Source organism: Phyllostomus discolor, chromosome 3, assembly GCF_004126475.2.
Source record: "Phyllostomus discolor isolate MPI-MPIP mPhyDis1 chromosome 3, mPhyDis1.pri.v3, whole genome shotgun sequence".
NCBI lineage: Eukaryota > Metazoa > Chordata > Mammalia > Chiroptera > Phyllostomidae > Phyllostomus > Phyllostomus discolor.
The window spans coordinates 140,680,863-140,707,538 of record NC_040905.2 but is presented as its reverse complement, the minus strand read 5'-3'; the positions used below and the strand labels follow the sequence as shown (position 1 = coordinate 140,707,538).

General features: G+C 36.0%; 1 protein-coding gene across 3 annotated transcripts in view; it reads right to left on the bottom strand.

Annotated features, from left to right (window-relative positions):
- Positions 1 to 26,676, bottom strand: part of LINGO2 (leucine rich repeat and Ig domain containing 2) — a 1,215,855-nt gene that overhangs the window by 391,466 nt on the left and 797,713 nt on the right. For all 3 annotated transcript variants that reach the window (XM_036021522.1, XM_028531934.2, XM_036021521.1), the window contains one exon: positions 994 to 1,026. The gene's annotated coding sequence lies outside the window, so the exon portion shown is untranslated. The remainder of the gene's footprint in view (positions 1 to 993; positions 1,027 to 26,676) is intronic.

The window sequence follows — 26,676 nt, the reverse complement described above, 5'->3', positions numbered from 1 at the left end:
TCTCACCAGCCTGCAGTCTCCCCAAGATTAAAACAATATTTATTAACCTTAAGTTACTATAAGGAGTACTCTGTTATTAATTTTGATTTAACAGGCTCCATGATGTTTGCTTGAATCTGCCACTGACATTCTTTTAAAAAGCCATTTCATGTGTGTCTGGAATGCTTTCCTTGTTTTAAAATTTATGGTACTAACATACCTGTTCTTCAGAAAGTCTTAAGACTGATTAAACGGTATAGGGAAAGAAGACCAGTATGCTAAAATTTTTAGGAAGGGTAACTGATATTATAGATTACTATATATAAATATAGTACTAAATATTTGATAGTAATCTCTATATAATAATATACATCACACAATTGTGGAAAACATTACACAGTTCATTATTATATGGAGAGGAGTCCTTTCCTTATTATCACACTGATGATTTTCTCTTTGCCTCAATTATTTGGGAGTAGACATATCTGAATACATATTAGCTGAGCAATGTTGTGGAAATGCAACTCATTTATCAGATATGGCAAGTTAAATTGAAGACCTGTCATAGTCAGTGAAGGTTTATTGTCAGAGACAGCAAGAAGGGCTGGAAACACGTAAGGGATAGGGAATATGGGGAAGGTCAGCCAAAAAATCATATGAATAGAAGGAAATCAGATGACAAGGCCTTGCACACAGTATGTGTGCAATAAATATGAACTGAAAAATGTGAGTGGTGGATGATGGAACGATGTATGGATGATGGAGAGAGGGGGAAATATTGAATATTTCTAATTTCACAGTTTCGCTAAGGATTAAATGAGGTATTATATTTGATTGCTATATTGCATTCTATTACAGTCTATGTTGTACTTTTCCATCCATGAGTGAGAAAAATAAAAACATAACATCTTATAATCACTATCTGTGAAAAACCAGGGACATATTTTGCTCTGCTTCTTTCATATTCTGTTTCATATTAATGAGAGGCTTTAAAACACCATGAAAAGTACCAACCTTGAAAGCTGCATTCTGTTTTGCTCATCTCACCTAAAAAATTAAAAAGACAGTAAGAAAAAGAAAATTTCAGTGAAAGCCAATTAAGGCAACACAGTTAAAAGAGCATTTAAAGAAAAAAACCTTCACCTATTTTTCCTTGACAAAGGAGACATTTAACTGTGGAAAGAGAAATATCCTGATGAAACTCTCCTGTTAAACTGTTTTAAAAATATTTTGTGCTTTTTGCATTTTGTAATGGTTTGCTTTTTAAAGTTTCTGGGGGTACAGCCATTGTGGATGGCAATAAGTAGAGGTACAGAGGGGAGGATGTTTAATAAAAATGACAAAACTAAATTATATATAAGGAAAAATTATATAGGCAGCACTTAATCAACCCATGGAAATTTCCATCATAATAAGATTTTTCAATAAATTCAGATAAGAGTCTTTTAAGAGATATAATTTATTCTCTGTTTCTTTATTTCTACTCTTGAATACTGATTAGAACACAGTGTTTGATTCGTCTGCCTCCTTGCTACCCCAATAATCAGTTCCCCCTTATGGACTAAGCGATTATTGTGTTGTTTATAATAACTGTTCTACATTCCTTATGGAAATTGTAATTATGATGCTGAATATTCAAACAGCAAGACACTTTTCTCAGGGAAATTGTAATTATGATAATGCATTATTTACCCAACCAATGTTTCTAGCCATTGTTCTCTTTGAGAAATGAGGAGGTCAGAGAAAAACACTGAAATAAAACATCCTGTTGAAATCTCAGATATGCATTCTGCAGAAGCATAATAATAATGTATACCTAATGTTTGCTTTATGGCAAGCATGACACAATGAGGGTGACATGTGTATGATGTACATGCATATTACATACAGGTGTAATTAAACATGCTTGAACACGAATTAAACATGTTTTTAATTGAACATATATACTAACACCACAAGGTAAGTAATATTAGTATCAGAGTCAAGATTTAAACCCAAATCAACCAGACTTGAAAATCTATTTATGAGCTTACTGTCACAGGCTTCTATTTTAATTAAATGCCACTAGTGCACATTTGGTGATTGATTCAACCACAATCTCTCTTTACTAAAAACAGAGATTTTTCAGTCCCTATGCAGTGTGGTCTGTTCCATGGCAGATAGACACTTGGCTGTGACCTTTGTTCCTAATAATGGAGTTTTCACCATGACCCCTGAAAGTGGAATAAAACTTCTGCTAGTAAAGTTCGATGCAATTTGGCATTATTCATTAAGATTAAATTTTCTCATGCACTTATTATAGCACTGTTTTAAATAGTGAAAACCTATAGAAGTAGCCCAAATATCCACCAGATATTTTATGGTACAATAGAATGTAATAGAACACTAAAGTTATTAAAATCATGTATTCATATTATGTGTCCTAGAAAAATAACCATGAAACACTAATAAGTTAAAATATGTTGTGAAATAGTATGCATAATATGATCCTGCTTTTGCTAAAACATATGTATTTTTATGTAAATGTAGCATCTGATTTTGCATAAAAATATCTAGAAAAAAGATGCCAAATACTTAAAGTAGTTATTTTCTTTTAATAGGTCCAGGAGAAAACTTGTCCCCCATGATGAATGAAAACTCAACCTGCAAGATGTTTCTGGCAACATGTTTTCTTTCTTTAGCTTTTTCTTTTGGCAAACAAAAATAAATTTTTATATGTGTGAGAGAAAGAATCAAGGACATTCAGAAATAAATCTCCAAATTATTCTATATTTTAAAAAATGCCAAAATACAAATAAAAGCCAAGTTAATCCCTGGAAAATATTATTTGGTGAGCCACTAGGTAGGATGGGGAAGCATCTCATCTGCCTGCCTTACTTTTACTTTGCCAGATCTCTGCGACCCAAACGAGGATGGAAGCCCTGTCCTTTCCTCCCTAACTTGGCAGTGATTGTGTGGGATTTTTCAATATTCAGAAGCCATGTTGAACATCTACCATGTATGGTACTTTGTAGACTTTTAAAATATCTCATTACTCTATAAGATAACATTGTCACTTCAATTTTATAAATGAGGAAAACAAGGCTCTGTGGACTAATTTATTTACCCAAGTTTTTGTTTGCTTGTTTTGTTGTTGTGTTTTTCAAAATGCAAACAAAATACATTATTTGGTTTTCAATGGCTCATTGCTGAGCCCTCTGGGAATTTTCCTCCTTCCACCAAAGAGAACTGCCTTGCCCAAGAGCATTCACTCCCCAAAGGCAGCTCACAGCTAATGACTGACCAATAGAGGGGTACAAAGGCCGGGACCATTTCTCTACTTGGGACATCTATAACAATGTTGATCCCAACACAGTCCTCAACAAACTTCCTGCATAAAAACTCTATCTCAGAGTCTGTTTCTCACAAAAATTGACCTTAGGCGAGCTTAAAAAATTCAGAAGTCATGAAGCTGAGAACTGAACCCAGATATGACTGACTCCAAGTCCCATAGGCTATCCATTATATCTTCCTGTCTCCCATAAATAAGTTTATTGTAATTTTGAACATATTTTTGCTTAGGCAGTAAGCGGTCAATAATGATATGTTTAAGCCTGTAAGTCAGAAAACATTCTTCAGTGTTATATAATATCTATAATTATACCACCATTGGAACATTAAACTAATGTATTTATATCTCTTGAAATCCAAACATAGATAAATCAGTAGCTATATATATAAATACATGCAAACTTATTATATTAAGATATATGTCCTATAAAATACATCTCAAAACTAATTTCAAGGTTAGTTCAACCCAAACCTCTAATTATGCCAGCCTATTTTCAAAGAACAAAATGATACTTTTAATTATGCTATTTTTCTACTAAAAATTCAAGACTTCTCTGTTTCAGAAAACTTACAAGATTAGTTACGGAACCAGGACTTCCATTTTCTACCATAAATGTAAGAATTTTATCAGTCATGAAATGGAGTCAGAACAATTTGCAATCCTGTAAAATATTACTTCAGGCAGTCTTTAAAATCAGAAGAAAAGAATTACCTAATTCTATGTAATTTGAAGAGAATGAAGTTAGGATTTTACAACTAGTGAACAGTGCAACTCTGGTCACACCTTTCCATAGTCTCTTGTCTGGAAGACATTGTACCTCTTCATTCTGTTCCTGAAGAAATTCTGCATCACCAGTTCTTTATTTAAGTTACCAATTCTTAATTCTGGATTGAGTCATTACTTTTCTATTTAAATGTATGTGGCATCATTGGATTAGTGATATTATCCCACCACTGTACTGAATTACTGAATTAAGGACTTAACATGATAAATAAACACAAGGTGTCAGAAAAATTCCTCTAACAGAAAATTGAGATAACAAAATTCTTAGAAACATATTTAACCTGGTCACACTGAGGCAGAAAGTGGTTTTTACACATCAAGGAATACCTTACTAGCTTTAGTTCTATATTTTACTTGTCTTCAAAAGGTTATTTAAACCATTTTTGGGGACAGGTTTTCTGAGAAATTCTTAAACATCAGAAGATGTAAAGCTTTAAGTATGGAACTAGGATGGGACTTGTGTGTAAAAGCTGCACTGTGTGGCCCTTGTGGAGATGTGCATCCATAAAGCAAAGCAAGAAGCATGGGAAACACTTCAGATGACACATGAAACTAGTGGACAGGACTTCTCACCAAGACATAAGAGGGTTTTGCACAGCATAATCTACTCAGGAACCTTTAAGTCAAGTGTTCTTCCAGACCATGGAAAACACCTCTATGAAACTATTGCTTACCTCCTGATAGAACTGTACAGTCAGGCTTTCTAAATTTATTCTGGGGTCATTTATTTTTGTTAAGCAGAATCATTATATAAACCTGTGAGCTGCAGAAAGAATTCAACACAGATCAGTTCATTCATTATTCTAATTGGGGTTGGGAAGACACAAAGTTGTACATGACCTACTTGCAAGGAGATCACCTTAACTTACAACTCCAGTGCATCTGATTTCAGCAAATGGCTCCCCCGTTTCTTGTGAGTAATATTTTTGGATTCAAGAGAGTCCATTTTTGCTCATGACACCCAGAACTGGTGTAGCCAAGTCGATACAGTCAGTGACATGGTACACTACATTTGACATCACAATGGTATATCACAATGGCACATACCAAAAAGTACACCAACAAACAGATGAAGACTTACACATGCAGGCATGGTATAAACTTTGTAACACAGGTTTCTCTTCAGGACAGATGTCATCAGACTGATGTTTTAATAATATCATTCTGATGTATTTTTACAAGTATTTTAAGTTAAATAACAGAGGGGGTGGAAAATGTCATAATTTTTAGGATAAATTATGAAGGAACTGGTATCAGCCTGAAGCCTGGGTAATGGTGTGGAGGTGAAAAGGTAGTTTATAAGACCTACAGAGGTGGTACTTATAAGAGAGTAAGGCAGATTTGTTTTTCAGTATGTTTGTTTGGGGAAATCATATTGATAGGGCGACTAGTGTTGCCTGTGTTCAGTAATTTGAAGTTATACTTTTCTCCCACTTTGGGGAAGTAGAGTGGTGTGGTGGAAGGGAAGGGAAGGGAAGGGAAGGGAAGGGAAGGGAAGGGAAGGGAAGGGAAGGGAAGGGAAGGGATGGGAAGGGAAGGGAAGGGAAGGGAGAGGAAGAGGAAGAGGAAGAGAAGAGAAAATAAATAAACACTGAACACTGGGTGAGAATCTGGAAGCTAGGTCATGGTTTTCACTCTGGCTCCAACTGGTTACTCTCTCTGCCTGAAATTTTCCCTTGACTTGAGTAACAAGTTAAGTTTCAAGAGGCAAGTTAGGACATGAAGGGTATACAAGTTGAGATTGTCCAAATCAAGGACAGCTGATAGAGTGAATCTTAGCCAGCGTCCCTGAATAGGAACCAAATGGAATATTTTTGAAGATAAGACTTAAATGGAAGATAAAGAAGAAATGGACCATAAATATGAGCCAGGGAATGTAGAGAAAATTGGACCATGATGATATTATCTTAGGACAAGCATTCAATAAATATCTTAGAATGAATGAACAAGTGTGTGTTCATGAAATACATGAAATGAAAACAAATAACTGAGTAATGAACTAAATGTAACATGATGCATTGAATGAATATCATTATAGGTGTTCTATTATTTTTAAACTAGTACTTGACATCATTCAATCTTTTAAAATAAAATAAGACAGCAATATAATGAAAAATATGAGATTCTGAACTTGGCCCTTACCCTTTCCCCCCCAAACATGCCTTAATATAGGACAGTTTAAACAAGAGTATAGAACTAAAGTATGACTTCTGAATAAACAGGAAATGTGACTGATGTCTCTCCCACACATTAATACTACCTTAGGCTTTATTATTACAACTGTAGTATACACAGGGAAGTAAGAATTGAACCTGCTTTACTTTTCAGTTTCCATATCAATATGTAACACTGCTTTTTGTTTTGAATACTAGCTTTTATGAGATTGTGTTCCACAAACAAATGGAACACAATTTGGAAGAAAGGCTAAGTTAGTGAAGAAACTCAAAATAATATAAGGAATGGCTGAAGCAATTGAACATGATCAGAGGAAACATGCCAACTGTTTTAGAATCAGAACAAGTACCATAAAATTTTAGCTAGAGAGATCAGAAGCAACATAAGGAAGAATACTAAAAAGTGTCTTGAAATGGCTTGTTTTGCCTAAAGATGGGAGCTGACAACTATAGCCTGCCAAATCCTGCCACACTCCTTATGTTCTTTTTTCATTTATTGTTTATGTCTGCTTTCCTGCTACAATAGCAGAGTTGAGTAGTTGTGACAGACACCAGAAAGCCCACAGATATATTTACTATATGACCACTTATAGAAAAAAAATGCTGACTTCTGCCTTAAGAGATACACAAAATTAATTCATTCATCTACCCATTCATTTAGCAAACATGTTTCAAGCATGGACAAAGTTTCTAACATGTATCAGAAACTGGAAATATATAGCTAAGACACAATCTGTACCTTAGCCTAGGTATCAATTACCCAAATGATTATCATTAGAATGTTGCCTTGTTGGGTCAATAAGCTCAAGCCATTACTCAAATTTTGTTTTATATATCATATACACACACACATATGTGTATATATATATATAGATCATGTGTGTATATGTGTGCGTATGTGTGTATGTCTATATATATAATCACCACAGATGTCTACACACTTTTAATGTTCAGAATAAGCCTAACATAGTAAATACACTGCAGTGGAAAGAGCACAGTTTGGGATTCACATGTACCAACATTACTACTTATTCACAGATAAATCAGTTTCCTTATCTATAAAATAGGGGTAATTATACCTACCCAAAGTTTTGTTTGGCAAATCAGTAAGATACTATACAGATGGCACCTGGTATTTATTACATGCAAAATTAATACTACTTCTGCTTCTTCTTTTATACTATTTCTGATTATTAAGCTATATCAGCTGGTCGGATTTATCAACTGTGAGAGTCAAAATATGAAAACATTATTAGACCATCTCCAATGTTTAGCTAGCATTTAAATAAAGATGTGCTTGTGCCTCATGAATCATATGGAAAGATTCACATACAAAAAAAACCTAGTAGATATGTCTTTGTGAAATAATCACATCAGTAAATTATATATTACTGTGTTTAGCCAACCACCTACAAAATACTATGGTGCCTTAATAGATGTTCATTTATATTACAGATGGAAATAATATCCACAGGGAGAGTTCACTGGATACCAATAAATACATTTCCTATTTCTTATATTGTGTGTCAGCAACATTCAAAGCAAAGCCTTAATCTCATGGGGTTCTTTCAGATGCCATCTACAGTTCATTGTTTTAATTTACATATGTATGTATGTATGTATGTGTTTTTATTTAATTGTTCAAGTACAGTTGTCTCCATTTTACCTCTCCCCACACCCCCCTCCACTCCAGCCATTCCCACTTCCCACTCTTGATCCTACCCCCCTTTGGCTTTGTCCATGTGTCCTTTCTAGATATTCCTGAAAACCCTTCCCCCTCACCCCCCATTATCTCCTACCACCTCCCCTCTGGGTACTGTCAGTTTTCTCTTAGTTTCAATGTCTTTGGTTATATTTTGCTTGATTCTTTGTTTTGATTAGGCTCCCCTTATAGGCAGCTCATTTTTAGCAATACCTAAAACCCTCATGTAGGAATATTACAATTAAGTTCTACAGACCACACTATATGTTTCAGTGAAAAGCACTAAGCATAGTGGTTACTTGTTCTCCCTTTAGACAGGCTTGACATACCTCTTTAACTTAATGTGTGATTTTTGATAAGTTATTTGACCCCTGTGCTTCGTTTTCCTGATTGGTAAAATGGGATTTGTAATAAAGAGTATCTACCTTACTGGGCTACTGTGAGAATCCATTGAGAAACTGCAATTAAAGCACTTGATACATTGAAACCACCAAATAGATACTATCATGATTTTTCACACCTTTTTCTAAACCAGATTTTGGGAGATTTACGACATACTTGATTGTTGAAACAGAAAGGACAAAAAGAATAGGAATCCTAGAGTATATGGTGGTTGTTTTTTAGAGGGATCTTCTACTCTGCCGTAGAGCTGATCTTCCTCAAGCCCAGTCCAGGCCCAAGGGCCCTGGTGAATCCTTCCTTTGTGCTTCATTATGAAAGATCGAAGATTGTTCTCACTAGCATACATTTCTGTCAGGTCATGGGGTGGCCGTTGCCCACCTTGCAGGCAGCATTCACCCTTTCATTTCCATTAAAACACTATAGAAATCCAATCTTTTTTTTTCTTCAAAATATCTTGGATTTCTACTCTGCCTCTTGTCTTTATGTATAGCCCCTTCTTGACCTGAAATGCTTTCTTCTTTTCTTACTCTCCCATAAATGGCTGTATAGTAGAGAAAGTTTTAAGAAAGGAAGTGTGTGGACTCATTGGAAGAGGGTCTCCCAAAAAGGTCAAAATATTCAAGGCAGTGGAGACCAACAGGGAGGCCTGTGGGTTCCAGACAGCGAGAAGCCCTTCACAAGATCCATATCTGGGAAAAGAAGCACACTATATAGAAAATCTAGTGCACAAAGCAACTAACATAGACAGTGATTTGGATGTACGTGAAAAAAAAAAAGAGGGGTGTGTCACCTCTAAGCTCCAACCACTAAATTAATGTTGAATGCTGATTTTTGCTAATGACACATTAATGTAATTCTCTGTAAAAGCATCTGTACAATATTTAAGATATTCCCAGAGGTGCTTAGAGAGAGGGAATAAGTCAAGCAGATAATATTGTATAAAATTAATTAAACAGGGCCTTTAATATAAAGAATCTCTGAATTGGAAAATACATCTGTTTTATATAAGCATTTTTTTCCACTTCAGTTGCAGTGTTTAGGTTTGCCTAGAAATCTTATGGTAAAAGAATTTGGAGTAGAAAACGTCCAGTCTTATACTGATGCATAAAATGAGGTTATAAAGCTTGATGGCAAGATTAAATCTATGAAAGCCTTTTTATATATTTACATATTCACTACAATAAAATATTACACAATAGAAGATATGTGCAAATTTACTAATATTAAATTAGTGATAAGTGTATCATAAACTATAATTAGATAATATGATAGCTATGTTTAGATAATTAGTAATTCTTAAAAATGTAATAAGCAACACACTGTCAAAATAAAAACTAGGAATTTGACATTATGCTCTTCCTTAACCCCAAACATATAAATCTATTTCTTCAGTCAAGCAGCATTCTGAATTCCACACTTATTATTGCCTTTCCTTTTCACTTTATATAGTCTTATTGCATCTATAAGCATTCATACTAAAGCATGTATATTTGCATGTGTGTGGATGACATTTCTAACTTAGTAAATGTAATCATGTTGTAATCACTTGGACTCTTTTCTCCAGTTAGCATTTTATTATACTTATTAATATATTTATATCTGCTTCCACATTTTTAATTACTTCAACTGATCTTATTTTTACACATTTAAAAGTAGTGTTCTCCCTTTGTATTTTTAATTATTCTTTTTTATTTATTTTTTTAAAATAATATTTATATATATATATATATATATATATATATTTTAGGGGGAAAGGAGGGAGAAAGAGAGAGAGAGAAACATCAATGTGTGGTTGCTGGGGGTGATGGCCTGCAACCCAGGCATGTACCCTAACTGGGAATTGAACCTGCGACACTTTGGTTCGCAGCCCGCACTCAATCCACTGAGCTACGCCAGCCAGGACTCTTAATTATTCTTTTTTAAACATACACTTCTGCACATATCACATCCATTGGATTCCACTCTTCAAACATACCTCCTGGTATTATCATTGTAGACTTTTAATTTTGATATTATGAAGCTTCTAATTCCACACATTCAATTTTGTATTAGTTTATATATAGTTTCTCCTCTTGTTTGCTCTTAGAAACTCTTAAAACAATAGTTTTTAACAAACAATAAACTAACTTTTAAAACACTATATATTATGTGCAACATCTTCTAGGATTTATCTATTTTCTTATGAAATACTTTATCTAAACTGTTCCCAGTGTGGTCTTTGGCAAAGTGTAAGAGGATTTGTATGATAAAGAATACAATGTCCTCACATTTAAATAACAGCAGGGCATGAACTTTTAGGTCTTTAGTGCTTTTAATGAATTAAAAACTCTATAGTTTTCTTCCATCTAATGTTGCACTTGAAGGATCTGATGTAATACTGATTCTTGTTTCTTTGATGTGATCATTACCTCCTGTTCATTTTTTATTCAGTTAACATATACTAAATGCCTTCTATACAATGCACTCAGTTAGGTACTGGAGGATGGGAGTGAACCAGAGGCATACACATTCTTGGCAGTTGTCTCTAGTGGCATGCACTTAACATGTGCAAGAAAATGTTTTTAAGGCCAGTCTTAAGGCAAGTGTTATCTTTATTCCATTCTCTTAAATACTCTGCTCAGAATCTGTATGCCTATACCATTTGCTTTACCTGAAATTCTACTCCTAGCTCCCTGTTCCTGCTAGATCACAGGTGGCAAACCCACAGATCAAATCCTGCCCTCCACATTGTTTTATCCAGCCTGGCACCTTGTTTCTACTCTGCAGTGCTGAGCTCTGGCTTAACTGTTAAGGAGTAGTTACATTTACACAGTCCTAAAATTACATTCGGCCCTTTGAAGGCAACCACAAGGCTGATGTGGCCCCTGATGTGGCCCTGGTGAAAATGAGTTTGACACCCCTGTGCTAGATCATCAACAACCTCACCTGAAATGATTCAAAGTTCATGTGACTTACCTAGACTAGATTGTTTTCTCATAGCTGTTGAAAAGTTATACAGAAGTAAATTTATGCAGAAGTTAGTGTGATATAAAGAGAACCCACAATCAGAGTTGGGAGGAGAGGTTGCTGTTTTCTACTTTATTCCTCTAGTCTGAATTGAGACATGTAGAGAAGGCACAAATAGCGTTATGCTGTTTTTTTTCTTTATAGGCAAATAAAATTAGTCTTTGTGGCTAGGAAGTTTTGTACAGCTAGGGGAAAATTATGAAGCAGAAGGAAATGAAGTAAACAAAAAATAAATATTCAAAATATAATCTTGTCCTGGAAGTCTCAAATGCACTGAATCCTCTATGAATTGTGTTCCCTTCCATAAAGTAGAATATGATCCCAGACAAATATATACATATGTGTTTTATTAGCTACCTTTCTGGATAACTGTAACAAACATCAGCCACAGATTCAGGGAAAAGAATGACAGTTTGAATTTACTAGGGAAACTTGAATATCCTCGAAAACTATGTGAACTTTATTTTTAATCAAATAATGCAATTTGATATATATCTTATTACAACATATCATGAATAAAATACTACAGTTCTAGGCCTTCTGGGAACTCAAACATGATCATTGACTTTCAGAGGAATATCAACAAGCACCAACTGTCTATTTTTCCAACTAAGTTAGACTTCAATATTGGAAACCTAACACAATAACACGTGGCTTACATATCCTTTTGCCTGCCTGAGGATCACCTGCTAGCAAAGATTTTTTCAGATACAGTTTAACTCCTTTTTAAAGGGAAAGGTTACTCAGTGTTCTCATAGAGATCAAGGACTGCCTGTTTACATCCTGCTGAATCTGGCTGTGACTGCTCTGCACATGACAGAGGCCAGTTTTCTAGTAGCACCTAGTTAGCCCCTACATTTGCCATTAACTACCTGAGAAAGAGTGTCTCAACTTGTGTGTGTGTTTACTCCATTTTCCTCTGCTTCCTATTCACCTAAAACTGCACATACCCACTTCCCATTCATAGCAATTGGAAAAATACATTTTAAATAATTATAAAGGAAGATAAGATTAATATATAATCCAATGAATAATTCTAAAACTGAAGGAATAGGTCTTCAACCAATAAAATTTAACCCTTTGGGAATGATCAACACAACAAGCTGGTCACCTCAACACAACAGAACTGTGTGTGCTATGTGAGACATTTTTATTTTAATAAAATGTATTAAAATAAAAACTGGTTAATAAAATTATACACACACACACACACACACACACACACAGGAATACTACTCAGCCACAAGAAAAGATGAGATACTGCCATTTCCAATAGCACAGATGGATCTTGAGAATATTATGCTAAGCAAAATAGGTAAGACAGAAAAAGTTAAAAACCATATGATTTCATTCACATGTGAGATATAAAACTGAAAGCAACAAGTGAATGACTAAGACAAACAAAAACTCATAGACACAAACAAAGGTATGTAAACACATTCTTCAATATGGGGGCTTCTAGGCTTTAAAGAAACTATTCTAGAAAGCCTTATTATAAAGTAGAGGTTTCTTAGGATAATTCATAAACATGAATATGTAGGAAAAACAGTAACAAGTGTTTATTTTGATTCCAACAATGATAAAAGTAAGCATGAAGATTTTATATTTTATATTGGAATAATAAGGCTATCAAGCATGTTTTGAGTACACAGTTTATAAATTGGTTTTTTAATGAGGTATGGAATATACAATAAGAAAGTTTATAAACATTGTTTAGGGATAAATAACTACAATGTAAGGGGCACTATGTACCTACTATCCAGTTTAAGCAATAAAATTTCCATTATTTTAAGGTCCTTTCAGGTCTATGAACCCTCCTGCCCCAAAAAGCAACCATATTCACCAAATTTAGTATTTTATCATTCTCTCACTGTTCTTCATAGCTTTACCATACCAGTTAATATCTCCAAACACAATATCCTACTTTACACATTTTTAAAATTTATGTAATTATACTTGCCTTTTCTCTCAATTCGTGCCCCTAAGAGATGCATGCCACTGTGGCTTATCACTCTTATTGCTGTGTGAGTACTACCTGATGTGACCGGCACATCTCCCCCTCTGTTCTACTGTGGATGTGCACTTGCGATTTCCCCTACTTTTGTGATGCTGTGAACATTGCTGCAGTTAACACTTATGCATGTGCTTTCTGGCTCAAGAGTGGTAGGATGCACAAGTAATAGTCTCTCTTAGGTTTGTAGCTAGGCGAGGAATTGCTGAGCCATATGTATGCATATGCTTATTTTACTGTTACTGCCAAATTATTTTCCAAATCTGTTTATTTGAACCATGGCATTAAAAAATTCTGTTTGTCCCATGTCTTTGCCAAACCTTGATAATATGAGACTTTTAATTTTTGCCGGTCTTGTATCTCACTCTTGATTTTGATGTGTATCTCTCTGGTAATTAATGAGATTGAAAATACATGATGATTCTTATCTGTGCCCTGCTTATTCAAGGTATTTTTTTTGTGTATGTTTTGATTTCAGTCCTTAAGTTCATATCCTTTGAAGCTTTAACTGTGGGAATTCTTTGATGCCTGAGCCAAATGTGGGTTCATCCAAATAGAGTTTGCATTTTTTCCAGACACTTATCACAAGCTTATTGAGCTGTAGCAACTTGAAACATTTGGCTTGAGAGTTTATTTGGATACCCCAAGTAGAATAAATTCAGGCTGCAAACCATACATGAGGGCCTGCTTATGGCTACCAAAAGTTTTAAGGATTTTTTCCTCAATCAGTGTCCAGGTTCAAGGCAATTATTCTTGCTATTACCTGGAGTGTACATGGCCAATCGTAATTTACTATAAAACAAAGGTTTAGCCTTTTAGTTTCCCAGACTCCTGGGCATGAGAACCATGTTGCAAAGACATTATCCCCATTCATTTACTCAGGACCTCTAGATATCAGCATCCCCAACTTTAGCCTCATCTCCTAGAAGATTCCATAGTCACCCCCACTCAGTAAAGCATCACTCCACAGGGAGCCCGGTCATCTTCCTAGAGAACAAGCCAACCCAGCATCTCAGCTCTCTACACAAAAGAAAAAAAAATTCACTCTGATAAATGCATCCAGAACTTTGCAATTGGAAAACCTACAAACTACTTTAAATTCAACAAAATCCTTAGTTTTTATTGTGCAGTTGAGAGGTACATGCATTTTCAATTACTATAAGGGTCACCATACATTTCTAGATTTGGACTAAATAAAGCCTCACTCTGTCACTGGCACCACGTTCCACATTTCATACTCCCCTTCTTCCCTGCCTGTGTCAGGGCATGGGACATTGCTAAATTTCCCTGAGTATTATGATGTCACATGGAGAATATTTTTGTGGTCTGGAAAAATGTATTTCTCTTGTAACTGAGCAATGTGTTTTCTATTTTTATTAGAATAAAACTCAGTTTCTATAGCTTCATGGGCCACTTTACTAATAACAGTTACCATTTTTTGTGTGTCTACTATCTGCCAGCCAACATGTTAGCATTTTGCACTCACTGATCCAAACCTTGCAACTCTTCGTGATGGCTCCAGATTGCCTGGCTAGGAAATGCTTGAGCTGTATTCCACCTGAGGTCACTGCTTGCACAGTCTCTGCCTTACACAGCACAGTGCTACCACACATTTTGAGCAAATAGCCTCTCCATTGTTCAAATCCAGCAGGTAGCTACAGAATTAAATTATTTCTTTCAGCACAAACAAGTTTCAAAACGTTTGGCAAATCACAATGGAGGAAACTTTTACTGTGAAATCTTAATTCACATCCATGCACAATGGGTGGTTAGCCTGAAGCCTTGTATTATTTAATAATTATCTAGTTAAATCACTTTATGTATCAATCTATCAAATTTGAAATAAAGAAATGGCATCACCAATTTTTCTAGCTTTGGTTTTTATAAACAGCTTCTGTTGCTCCCTTGCTACTAAATTGTCGCATGCACACAGAATATAAAAAGGTTTCTTCTGAATGTCACATAAATAAAAAAAGGACACTTTCACAAAGGAGTTAATAATCACGGCCTCACTGCAACTTCCTATTCACATAAATCTGTCATCTCTTAAACTTTCCTGTGCTCCAATTTCCTCCCTTTGAAATGGGCTAATACATGTTTAACTTCTCTCAGGTAGGCAGAAACAATTCAACTAAGACATGTATGCAGAGTAAATGGTTATTTCAGAGCTAAGAATTTTATAAACAAAAGGCATTAGCATGATACTTGTGCTATTATTTACTTGTGCTATAAAAACCTTCCAAATGCAGCTAGAGTATGAAAAAAATCCAGCCTAGCACATCATTGAAAAAGCTTTCATCTTCTTTGCTCTTCTACTTTAGCAGCATTAGTTTTAAAAGTGGCTGATACACTTGACAAGTCAGAAGGAACCTTTGTTACTCATGGGAAAGTAATCTATTCTATATGCAGATGCTAATCCAACAATATATGACTCTCAGGCATGTAAAACCACTGAAAACACAGATGTAGGTAATTGTCAGAGTAATTCTAATTCATCCTCAGTTTTCTGGCTTATTGATGCATTAACTTAAATCTAGTTTTATTTTCTAATCAACTTTGTATTGGTATAAATTAGATATAATACAATTCACACAGTTGAACTGTAAACATCAATGAACTGTGAAAATTAATAAATTCAAATGATAACTATCACAGTGATCAGCATATATGATATTTCCATCCCATCAGAAAGTTCCCTCATGCTTCTTTCATAGACCCAGTTTTAACTCATTAGAAATTAGATCTTCTATTGACATAGGGAGTATTATCTTGTATTCAAAAATCCAGGGACCAAATTCTTGCCTAGTAGATGGGAATTGGTGTAGTTGGGAATCATCTGTTATTCTGTTATTTATGAGTTACCATTTCCTCAAAAAGGCCCTCCCCAAATAATAAAGGCCTTATTATTTTCTCTTATCACACCCTGCCTGTTCTTTTCCTTTATTCTTTTTATCACGGTTCTTAAGTATGCATTTATTTGTGTAAGTGAATATATTTATGTGTGTGTATATATATGTGTGTGTGTGTATGTGATATATGTGTGTGTGTGTGTGTATCATTAGATTTGTGATTCCAGAATTAGGAATGATATTTTTTCTATTGCTGATATGTTCTTAACTGATGCCTGACACTTCCCTGGAATACAGAGGTACTCAATAATTATTTTTAGAATACAATAAATAGCTGGTTCATTTATACATTATTAAGTACTTACTACAGTAAGGTGGACTGCATTGTACTGGAGATCTTAGGGTGAAAAATAATGCTTAAATAAGGAAATCCTACTTCGTTGAATTCACAATTATGTGTCTATAAAATAATACCTCAGATATTACTATCTTTAGTCAATTAAAATATTTACTCTTTTAATTAGGGTCCAGTTGACAATATGTGTGAAGGAAGAAGGGCTCTTTGAGATAAAATCATGCTCTATTTCAACACATTTTGGAGAGAGACGACTGACTTTAGGTCCTGTCTGTGCTGCTCACCAGCTCTTCTTCCACTTATAATTCATATAACCTCCCTGAGCTGTGATTTCCAAATTTGTAAAAGGGAGATAATAATAACCCCAGCCTTATTTGGATGACATAAGATTAAATGGCTTGCAACTTCATTGCTGGGATTACACCCTGCAAGTACTGAAACACCAATTCAAAAGAATCTATGTGCCCCTATAGTCAGAGCAACATTATTTACAATTGCTAAGTGCTAGAAACAGCCTAACTGCCTATCAGTAAATTAGTGGATCAAAAAACTGTGGTACATTTACACAGTGGAATATTACACAGCAGAAAGAAAGAAAGAAGGAACTCCTACCTTTTGGGACAGCATGGATGGAACTGGAGAGCATTATGCTAAGTGAAATAAGCCAGGTGGTGAAAGACAAATACCATATGATCTCATCTATAAGTGGAACCTAATGAACAAAACAAACAAATGAGCAAAATAGAACCAGAAGCATGGAGACAAGGAACAAACTGACAGGGATCAGAGAGGGTGGTTAAGGGGGATAAGGGAGGAGAGAAGCTAAAGGGCCTAGTTAAAGAATGAGTATAAATGATTCATGGACATGGACAACAGGGTATGGATTGACTTGGGAAGAAAATTGGGACAACTGTAATAGAACAACAAAAAATGAAAGAAAAGAATAAATGGCTTATAAAAAAGTGTTTATGTTATCTGAAAAGGAAAACACAGTTGTTAGTGTGATGGATTAAGTATAAACCTTGGCATCAGAAATACCAGAGTTCAAATCTGAATAGTTCTCTGGGCAAGAACTAGGATGCTGGCTAAGTTAATTAACATATTCATGGCTCATTTTCTTCATTTCTGAAATAGGATAACCACAGTTACCTTGTATGATTGACATGAAATGACAATATTTGTAAAATGCTCAGATAGACACTGCCACCTAGCAGGAGCTCAATAATATAGTTATTTTAATTACTGTCATTATTATCATTAAGTCCCCACTGCATGCATCATGTTAGAAATATATTAATTTAAGAATATGTCAGAAGTAATCTAAGATATGTTTAATATAATAAATTTTAATCATATAAAGCTATGTTTCAAAAATGTGAATAGGGTAATCAAACACAAAATTATAGAGCAAGTTATTTTTTATTAATTCAGAGCAGAATATCAACACAATAAAGTGATTGCAACTGCATTCAGTAGGAAAATGTGGATTTGACTATTAGAATATGAATGGATAGTTTAACACTTTATTCTTTTTTTCAACCCTAGATTCAAGGAATGCTCATGCCAGGGGTGAGACGGAATGGCATTGAGGGAGAATATATCATTAAGGCCAATTTTAATTCTTAAGACACCCTTATGAGACATTTAATTGATGAGTGTCTCAGAAAAAGGCTCTTAGAGAGATATCAACCTTGGCTGAAATCAAGGAGCCAAGCAGTTGAGCTAATATTGCAACCAGAGACTATCTATTATAATGTTTACCTTCTTTGATGAGCATTTCTTATATCTGTGCTGTTCCTACTATGTGGCAGGTACTACTCTAGGTGCACTGGGGTGTGTTGGGGACCACCCTGCCTGGTCTCAGGAAGCTGTAACCCCCCATGACTTAGGCTGAGTGAAAGACCTCTGGATCAGGAGCCACTGAAAGAGACAAAATTTATTTCCCTGGCATGAACGCTGCCTGTTCTGTGCCTGACCTCCTAGGCTTGATAAGTTAGCCAATGACGGGTAAGATTTCCCATGGAGGGAAACGTCTAAGATAGGCATGATCATGTGAAGGCTTCTGGTTAGAGACTCGGGGCTGTGGAAATGAAGGGGTGATGGACATCAACCCCTGCCCCCTTGGCTTTGTCAAAGCCTGAGTCCTTGCTTTTAGTTGTGAGAAATCCAAGTCTCCTGTCTGCCTTTGTCTTCTCTGTTAATTCAGGCCTGCAGGGGCAGTGCAGCCCAGACCAGAAACAGCAGGCCCCTGGGGTAATCAGGCCTGGGACATAGAATATGCAAGATCCTGTGAGATCTGTTTGCTGGAGGATGTTATTAACTTGGAATTTAAAGGCACATACAGGAAACCAAAACTAGCCCTTTGAGCCATATGTTAAAACCCCAAACCTTTGCCCAGAATCACAGCAGGAGTTCTGTCTGCACCTTTGTAAGTCACCTACATATTTTAATCTTTTCTGCCAGACTGTGAATACACAAACTGTCTGTATTCTCAATAAAAATCTGCTTGGGGAAGGAGATGGGGCGCCCTCCAGGAGAGAGGGTGGCCAAGCAGTGCCCTCCAGGAGAGAGGGTGGTCAAAGGTGCTCCCCACGTGAGGAGTGGCCCTTCTGTTCCTATTCTCCCACAGGACCTGGTTGTCTCTGTGTATGTTTTTCTCGTGATTCAACGAGCATCTGCAGCTGAGATAGATACTGCAGGCCTGTATCATCCACAGGGTTGCAGCAATAAACAGCACAAATGTTGCTCTCATGGAGCTCATATTTTAGAATACAGGGTAAGAAGACTGATGTTTGGTAGATCGTACTTTCTCTCTATGATCTCATTAACTCCTGTAGGAATTTAGCACGGTGAATGGCACTGTCCCTGTTTCATAGGCAAGGAAACTGGAAGCTGAAATTGGGTGACTAAAATAGTACATTGAACATCCAAGAGTGTAGCCTACCTCACCTAAATCAAAATTTGGTATTTTGCTGATTGCCAAATCAATAAAAACTTCAAATATAACTCTGGGTGGGTGGGCATGATCACATTAATAGCAATAGAATGAAATACAAGGCAAGACCAAACATTTATTCTTAAGATTGGAGGGGCTGGTAGTAAGAAAAGGCAGATGCAGAGCTATAGGGTAGAATGTAAGGCAATATTAATTGTGAGATGCTGACTTTGAACCTTAGCACGCAAAACACCTCAGCTAGACTTTCAGGTTCCTGTAACTCCTTTTCCCGGCTCAGTAGCTTTCTTTAGAGATTGCAGAGCTTCAGTGTTGCATGGCAGGCCAGAGATGCCAGAAATTGGCACTCATTGCCCTTTCTCAAGTAACCATCAAATAATGACTAATAGGAGTGGTTATATACATATCATTTGCCACCTGGGTGGGATAACTATGAGGAATGACTTCCCATGCTGGCTGCCAGAGTTCCCCACCAGGATTCAGCTCCAGATACCAGAAAGGCTAACTTGGTTAATATCACCTTTTACTATCTCCCTTCTTTTCTTTGTCTTACTCCCTCCTCTTCTACCAATAATTCTTGGGGTTAACTGTCAAATAAACTCCCTATAGTAGAATCTTTGCACCAAAGTCTTTGTCTGGGGAGACTAAGTTACCAATTAACTCATTTAAAGAAGGGTGCCCTGCCATTAGTCCTACAATTAATGGGTCAGTATGAGAGCCATGTCTGATATATCTTTAAATCTCTTGCCAAGGGAGTGTTTTTCACTCTGCATAAAGACTGAACCACAATCTGTGGGCCCATTTCCCTTTGAGGACTTCACCATCAGTACTTTCTAATTCTGAATGCTCTCAGGAGTAATACATATAGTTTCTGCCTTCAAATCAAATGGAGATTTTTTCTTCCATCACAGAAGCAAAATCAAATGACAATGAAGAATGCTTCTGTCCTTTCCCAGCTGCTGCTACCTCCAGTGTTTTTGCTATCTCCTCTAACTCTTCCTTCCTATCATCCTGCCTCCTGCTTTCCTTTACTCCCTCTGTTCTTCCTTCCTTCTTTTCTCCCTATAGTATACGTAATCTTACCTAAAACCACAGTCTTTTTGAAAGAAGATGTTTCTTTTGTTAGGAAGGTAGGCAGAAACATGAGTGCTGATTAATATCATCTTTCCTCCCTTGATGTCTTTTGTTTTCTAAGCTTCTCAGAAGATTTACCTACCTCTCAGAAGAGGTAGGTAGAGGTACCACATAAGAAAAAAATTATTAGCATTGAGCTGTACCTAGAGCTCTTTTTTATTACCCAATATAATACACATAGATTCTTATTAAGAAAGAAAATCCTCTGTGAAGGAAATAATCCCTTTCATTTTCCAAATGAGTACAGTGTAGCTAAAAGAAAGAACAAAATTAACAATAGAATTCACAGCCCAAACCTCTTGTCATTTCTTTCTTTAGTAAAATGAACAGAGGTGGAGAATATATTAAATTTATTACAAGGTGGAAGAACTAAACTCAACTCATCAAGTTTTTGTACCTAGTCCCCATTTGGTATGAGGCCATTGCTGTCTCATTCATTAGATTATCAGAGCTGAAACAATCACCTATCTTGGCATGTGGGAAAAGAGCAGACTTTCTTGTTTTATTAAAACACACAGAATCACTAGACTAGGAAACAATATTTACATGTGCGTTATAAAGTTCCTGTTGGCAAGCCAGGCCATGATCCCAGGCCATGATCACAACTTATAACTGTCCCCATGGGAACTATACAGACGAAATCTCTTTCATTCTATCCCTTGAAGTAAACTCTAAATACAAAGTAATGCAGGTCAATTATGTGCTCATCAGAAACAAAAATATGACAGAAGTCAAGTATGCAAATAACTTATAAAAGACAAATGTTATCTATTAAATTCAATGTGAGGTGTGCTAGAAAATGTCATTTTATTAATTATGATATTACTCACCCTAAATTGACATTTTTTCCCATTTTCAATGTGAATATATTAGTGTGAAGTTTAAAAGAGAGAACATGTATTTGTAGCCAAGAATGTGGATATTGTTGCATAATGCATATTTCCAAAGCATTTCAACTATGATATGGAAACGAAGACATGAGAACAAACTCTCTCTGCAATAACAGAAGTGAAACAAAATCTAAGTACTTGCTGCCCAAAGTGGGAAGCCTGGCCCCCTGGATGAATATCAGTGTGGCAGGAAATATGGCAAGTCAATGTACAAAACTAGTACATACTTGGAATGCTGGTTTTAATTAGTGGTAAGTAACTTAGAGCATTATTCATATATAAAGGTACACACAAAATGACATGTATTTGAGGTTTAGATCATAACACACTCTACTTCTGGTGCTAATTTATCTATTGTTATGATAAACTAGCCTGCAGTAAAACAATCAACTCAAAGTTAAAGTAAACTCAATGCAATAAAAGTTTATTTCTCATTAAAAAATGGATACTGTATAAAGTTGAATGCAAAATTTTTATGACTTCTTGAGATTAAACATTAGCATTCAGATAAGTTTTATGACTGCATTTGGTCCATTTAGGTTTAGACCAACCTCTATAGGTCAAGATTATGCCTCTGCCCCTAGGGATACATTTTTGGAAAAGGCTAAATAGTATTTACAGAACCCGGTATTCATTGTTGGGAACCGCTCTGCCTGGTATCAGAAGCTTAACCCCCGTCAAGGCTAAGGCTGAGGGAATGACCTTGGACCATAAGCCATCAAGGAGACAAAAGCTTATCTCCCTCGCAGGAGCACCGCTTCTGCTCCTTTTACTTCACCCTGCCTGTCCCCCAATGCTTGGTCAGTAAGCCAATGATGGGTAAGATTCCCCAAGGGGGGAATGACCTAAGACAGGCAAGATCACATGGGAGGCCCCCAAGGAAGGACTTTGGGGGCTACAGCAAAAGGGGGTGATGGACCCTCACCCCTTGGCTTTGATATAGCCTGAGTCCTCATTGTCTGTGAGAAAATCTCCTAATTTCTTGGCTGCCTTACTTCCCTTGCTCCACCTAAGCCTGAAACAATGGTGGACAGGGTGGTGCAGCCCTGTGCTGGAAAGGGCGGGTTCCCTGGGTGATCAGGCCTAAGAAGGAATATGTAAAATCCTGTGAAACCTGCTTTATTTAGAATGCTCTCAGTTGAATGATAAGGGTCCAAGGAAGAAGTAAGTTTGTTCCCTAAAGTTTTTTACAGCTCTTTGATCCTGACTTAAAATAGGCCCTCAGACTTCCTTGTTGTCTATTGTTTGATCCTTACTGCCTGGCAATGAGTAATGAGTTTTACTTGTATTCTTATGCAAACGAACCCAATAAAAGCCTGCTTGGGTGGGAGAATGGGGTGCTCCCCACTAGAGAGTGGCCGTTTTGTCCCTATTTTTCCACAGGACTTGTTTTTCTGTGTGTATGTTTTTCTCATGTTTCAAGAAGCCATCCGCAGTGGTCTTGGTCACTGCCAGTTGGTGGTCACGACAATTCATGGTTGCAGAAATTTCAGCAAAGCTTTCCTTTTTGTATGTAAAATTAATATTAGACCCTTTGGTCTCTAATATTTAATTTTGTTTGGTAAAGCCAGAAATGTACCTTGTATCACATTCCTATTTATTTGTCTCAGGTAAAAACATCGATAAGTGGAATGTTCATCCAGCAGGAGGAGACTGAAGAAAGGGTCAGTTAACTACCATAATCACACTGAGCCTTGGGTAATATAACAGAAATTGAGGATCCCATCCAACCAGGTGCGGGGCCCTTCACTTCTGAGACTCCATTTCCTCTCTGCAAAATGTGGTAGATTAACTATACTGTATATTCAACAGACATTTACATAGAAATTACCAGGTGCCAAGCGCCGTTTCAAAGCACTTTACATAAATTGAGTCATTGAATCATATGACAAAGTTTTATATTTAAGTGCCATGAATAATGTGCAAAGTAAATTCAAGTAAGTAAATAGATGTAGATGGGTGATCAATATTCTATATAGTCTAGTTAGGATATGTGCTTACTTTATTTAATATTTTCTGTGTTATGTTTGGAGTTCACTATTTCATATAGGAAGAAATATTTGAGTAAGTCCTGAATAATTAAAGGGGCACCCATGTAATGTTTAAGAGAACAACATTTCAAGCAGACAGACCAGCAAGCACAAAGGCTCTGAGGTGGAAATATGCCTGAGATGTTGGAAACAAATAAATTGCCCAGCTTCCTAGAGAGAAAGGTGATCCTCTAGCACAGAGACTAAAGGAGTAGCCTGTGAGATCAGAGAAGAAAAGAGAGTTTGGTTTTCTTGTATTTGATGGAAAACCAGACTGAGCCACCATGTATTTTGCATGTATTTTCCTAATCTAGGCTAGCCCTTTACCTTATAATAAAAGGAATTTATACAGCCCTGGCTGGCGTAGCTCAGTGGATTGAGCGCGGGCTGGGAACCAAAGTGTCCCAGGTTCGATTCCCAGCCAGGGTACATGCCTGGGTTGCAGGCCATAACCCCCAGCAACCGCACATTGATGTTTCTCTCTTTCTCTCTCTCTATCTCCCTCCCTTCCCTCTCTAAAAATAAATAAATAAAAAATTTTTTAAAAAAAGGAATTTATACATATAAAGATACTGCATTTATAATAGTGTCATGACCCCATTATCTGTTTATATATTCTTCTAGGGAATGTTTGTGTCTCCAGCAACCTCATCAGTACACTCTTCCTCAGAAGCCTTGGTTTAATTTTTGAAGGCAGGGAGTATGTAATAAGTCTAAATAATGTGTGTAATTTGAACTAACTCCTGTGGAAGAAGCAGCAAAAGTAGAATAGAATCCACATTCTCCAACATCTTTTGGGGTGATATGATATATAAAATAAAAACTTTAGATTTCTGTGATGCTGAGTGATAAACCACAGTAACAAAATACATTCCATTATTCGGGTGGTCTTCAGCACTTATAGATATGCTCTATGGCAGGGATGTCAAACTCATTTTCACTGGGGTACACATTAGCCTCAAGGTTGCCTTCAAGGGGCCAAAATAATTTTAGGACTCTATAAATATAACTGCTCCTTAACTGTTATGGAGTTGAAATTACATTCAGCCCTTTGAAGGCAACCGTGAGGCTGATGTGGCCCCAAGTGAAAATGAGTTTGACACCCCTGGTCTATAGTATACAATACATACTAGATAGATCATGTTGTGTTTAATAATGTTTTTCCTCAACAGTCAGAATAGATACAAAGCACATACTTTAATTGTGACAAAACTGGATTCCACTCCCAGCTCCAGGGTCGTCATTTCTTTTGATAGGCATTAAAGTCAAAGTGCAAAGATATTTTAAGACCAGAAAAATATATATTGGCTTAATATAAAAAGTTAAAAGTAATAAATATTTAATTCAATGTCTTCAAATGTATTATATTTATATAATTATTAAATTTGATATTCATAAAATATTATATTTGAAAATAAACTAGGCATTAAGTGTGAAGTATACCCTCAAATTTCTGAGAAATCACAGCCAATCATAAATTGAGTGGATGCCTTAAAGCTAAATAATTACAATAATAAACTTGAAAACCTTTACAAATATTATTGGGGCCCTAGCTGGGTAGTTAAGTTGATTAGAACATCATTCTGATAAAACAAGGTTGCGGGTTTGATCTCCAGTCAGGGCACACACAAGAATCAACCGATGAATGCATAAGACAGTGGAACAACAAATCAATGTCCCACCCATAAATAAATAAATAAATAAATAAATAAATAAATACCATTATACTTAATGTGATATGTGAATATATTTTACTTTGCATCATATATTGAGAATGGGCACTTCAAAATAAGAAGTGGTAAAATCTATTATGTCTTAAAGCAGCTTTACATGGTTCTTAAAGATGGATGAATGTAATAAATACCTAGGAATAAACCTAACCGAGGTGGTAAAAGACCTGTACTCAAAAAACTACAAAACACTGAAGAAAGAAATTAAGGAAGACACAAACAAATGGAAACATATACCATGTTCATGGATCAGAAGAAGTAATATCATCAAAATGTCTATACTATCCAAAGCAATTTATAGATTCAAAACAATCCTTATTAAAGTGCCAAGGGCATATTTCACAGATATAGAACAAACACTTCAAAACTTTATATGGGACCATAAATGACCCGAATAACTGCAGCAATTTTGAGAAAGAAGAATAAAGTAGGAGGGATCACAATAACTGATATCAAACTGTATCATAAGGCCACTGTAATCAAAACAGCTTGCTACTGGTATAAGAATAGACACATGGACCAATGGAACAGAATAGAGAGCCCAGAAATAAACCCAAGTCTCTATGTTCAATAATATTCACAAAGGGGGCAACAAAATAAAATGGAGCAAAAATAGCCTCTTCAACAAATGGTGCTGGGAGAGCTGGACAGCTACATGCAGAAAAATGAAACTTGATCACCAACTTACACCATACACAAAAGTAAATTCAAGGTGGATAAAAGATTTAAATATAAGCCATGACACTATTAAAGTCCTAGAGGAGAACACAGGCAGGAAAATCTCAGATATTCCACGTAACAATATTCTCACTGATATGTCCCCTAGAGCAAGGGACATAAAGGAAAGAATAAACAAATGGGACTTCATCAAAATAAAAAGCTTCTGCACAGCTAAAGAAAACAGCATTAAAATGAAAAGAGAACCAATCACATGGGAAGACATATTTGCCGATGACATCTTGGACAAGGGTTTGATCTTCAAAATATATAAATAACTCACACAACTTCACCCTAAGAAGACAAGCAACCCAATTAAAAACTGGGCAAAGAACTTGAACAGACACTTCTCCAAGGAGGACATACAGAGGGCCCAGAGACATATGAAAAGATGTTCAGTATCTCTAGACATTAGAGAGATGCAAATTAAAACCACATGAGTTATCACTTCACACCAGTCAGAATAGCCATCATAAGCAAATCAACAAACAACAAATGTTGGAAAGGTTGTGGAGAAAAGGGAAACCTAGTGCACTGTTGGTGGGAGTACAGGCTGGTACAACCAGTATGGAAAAGAGTATGGAATTTCCTCAGAAAATGAAAAATGGAACTGCCTTTTGACCTGGCAAT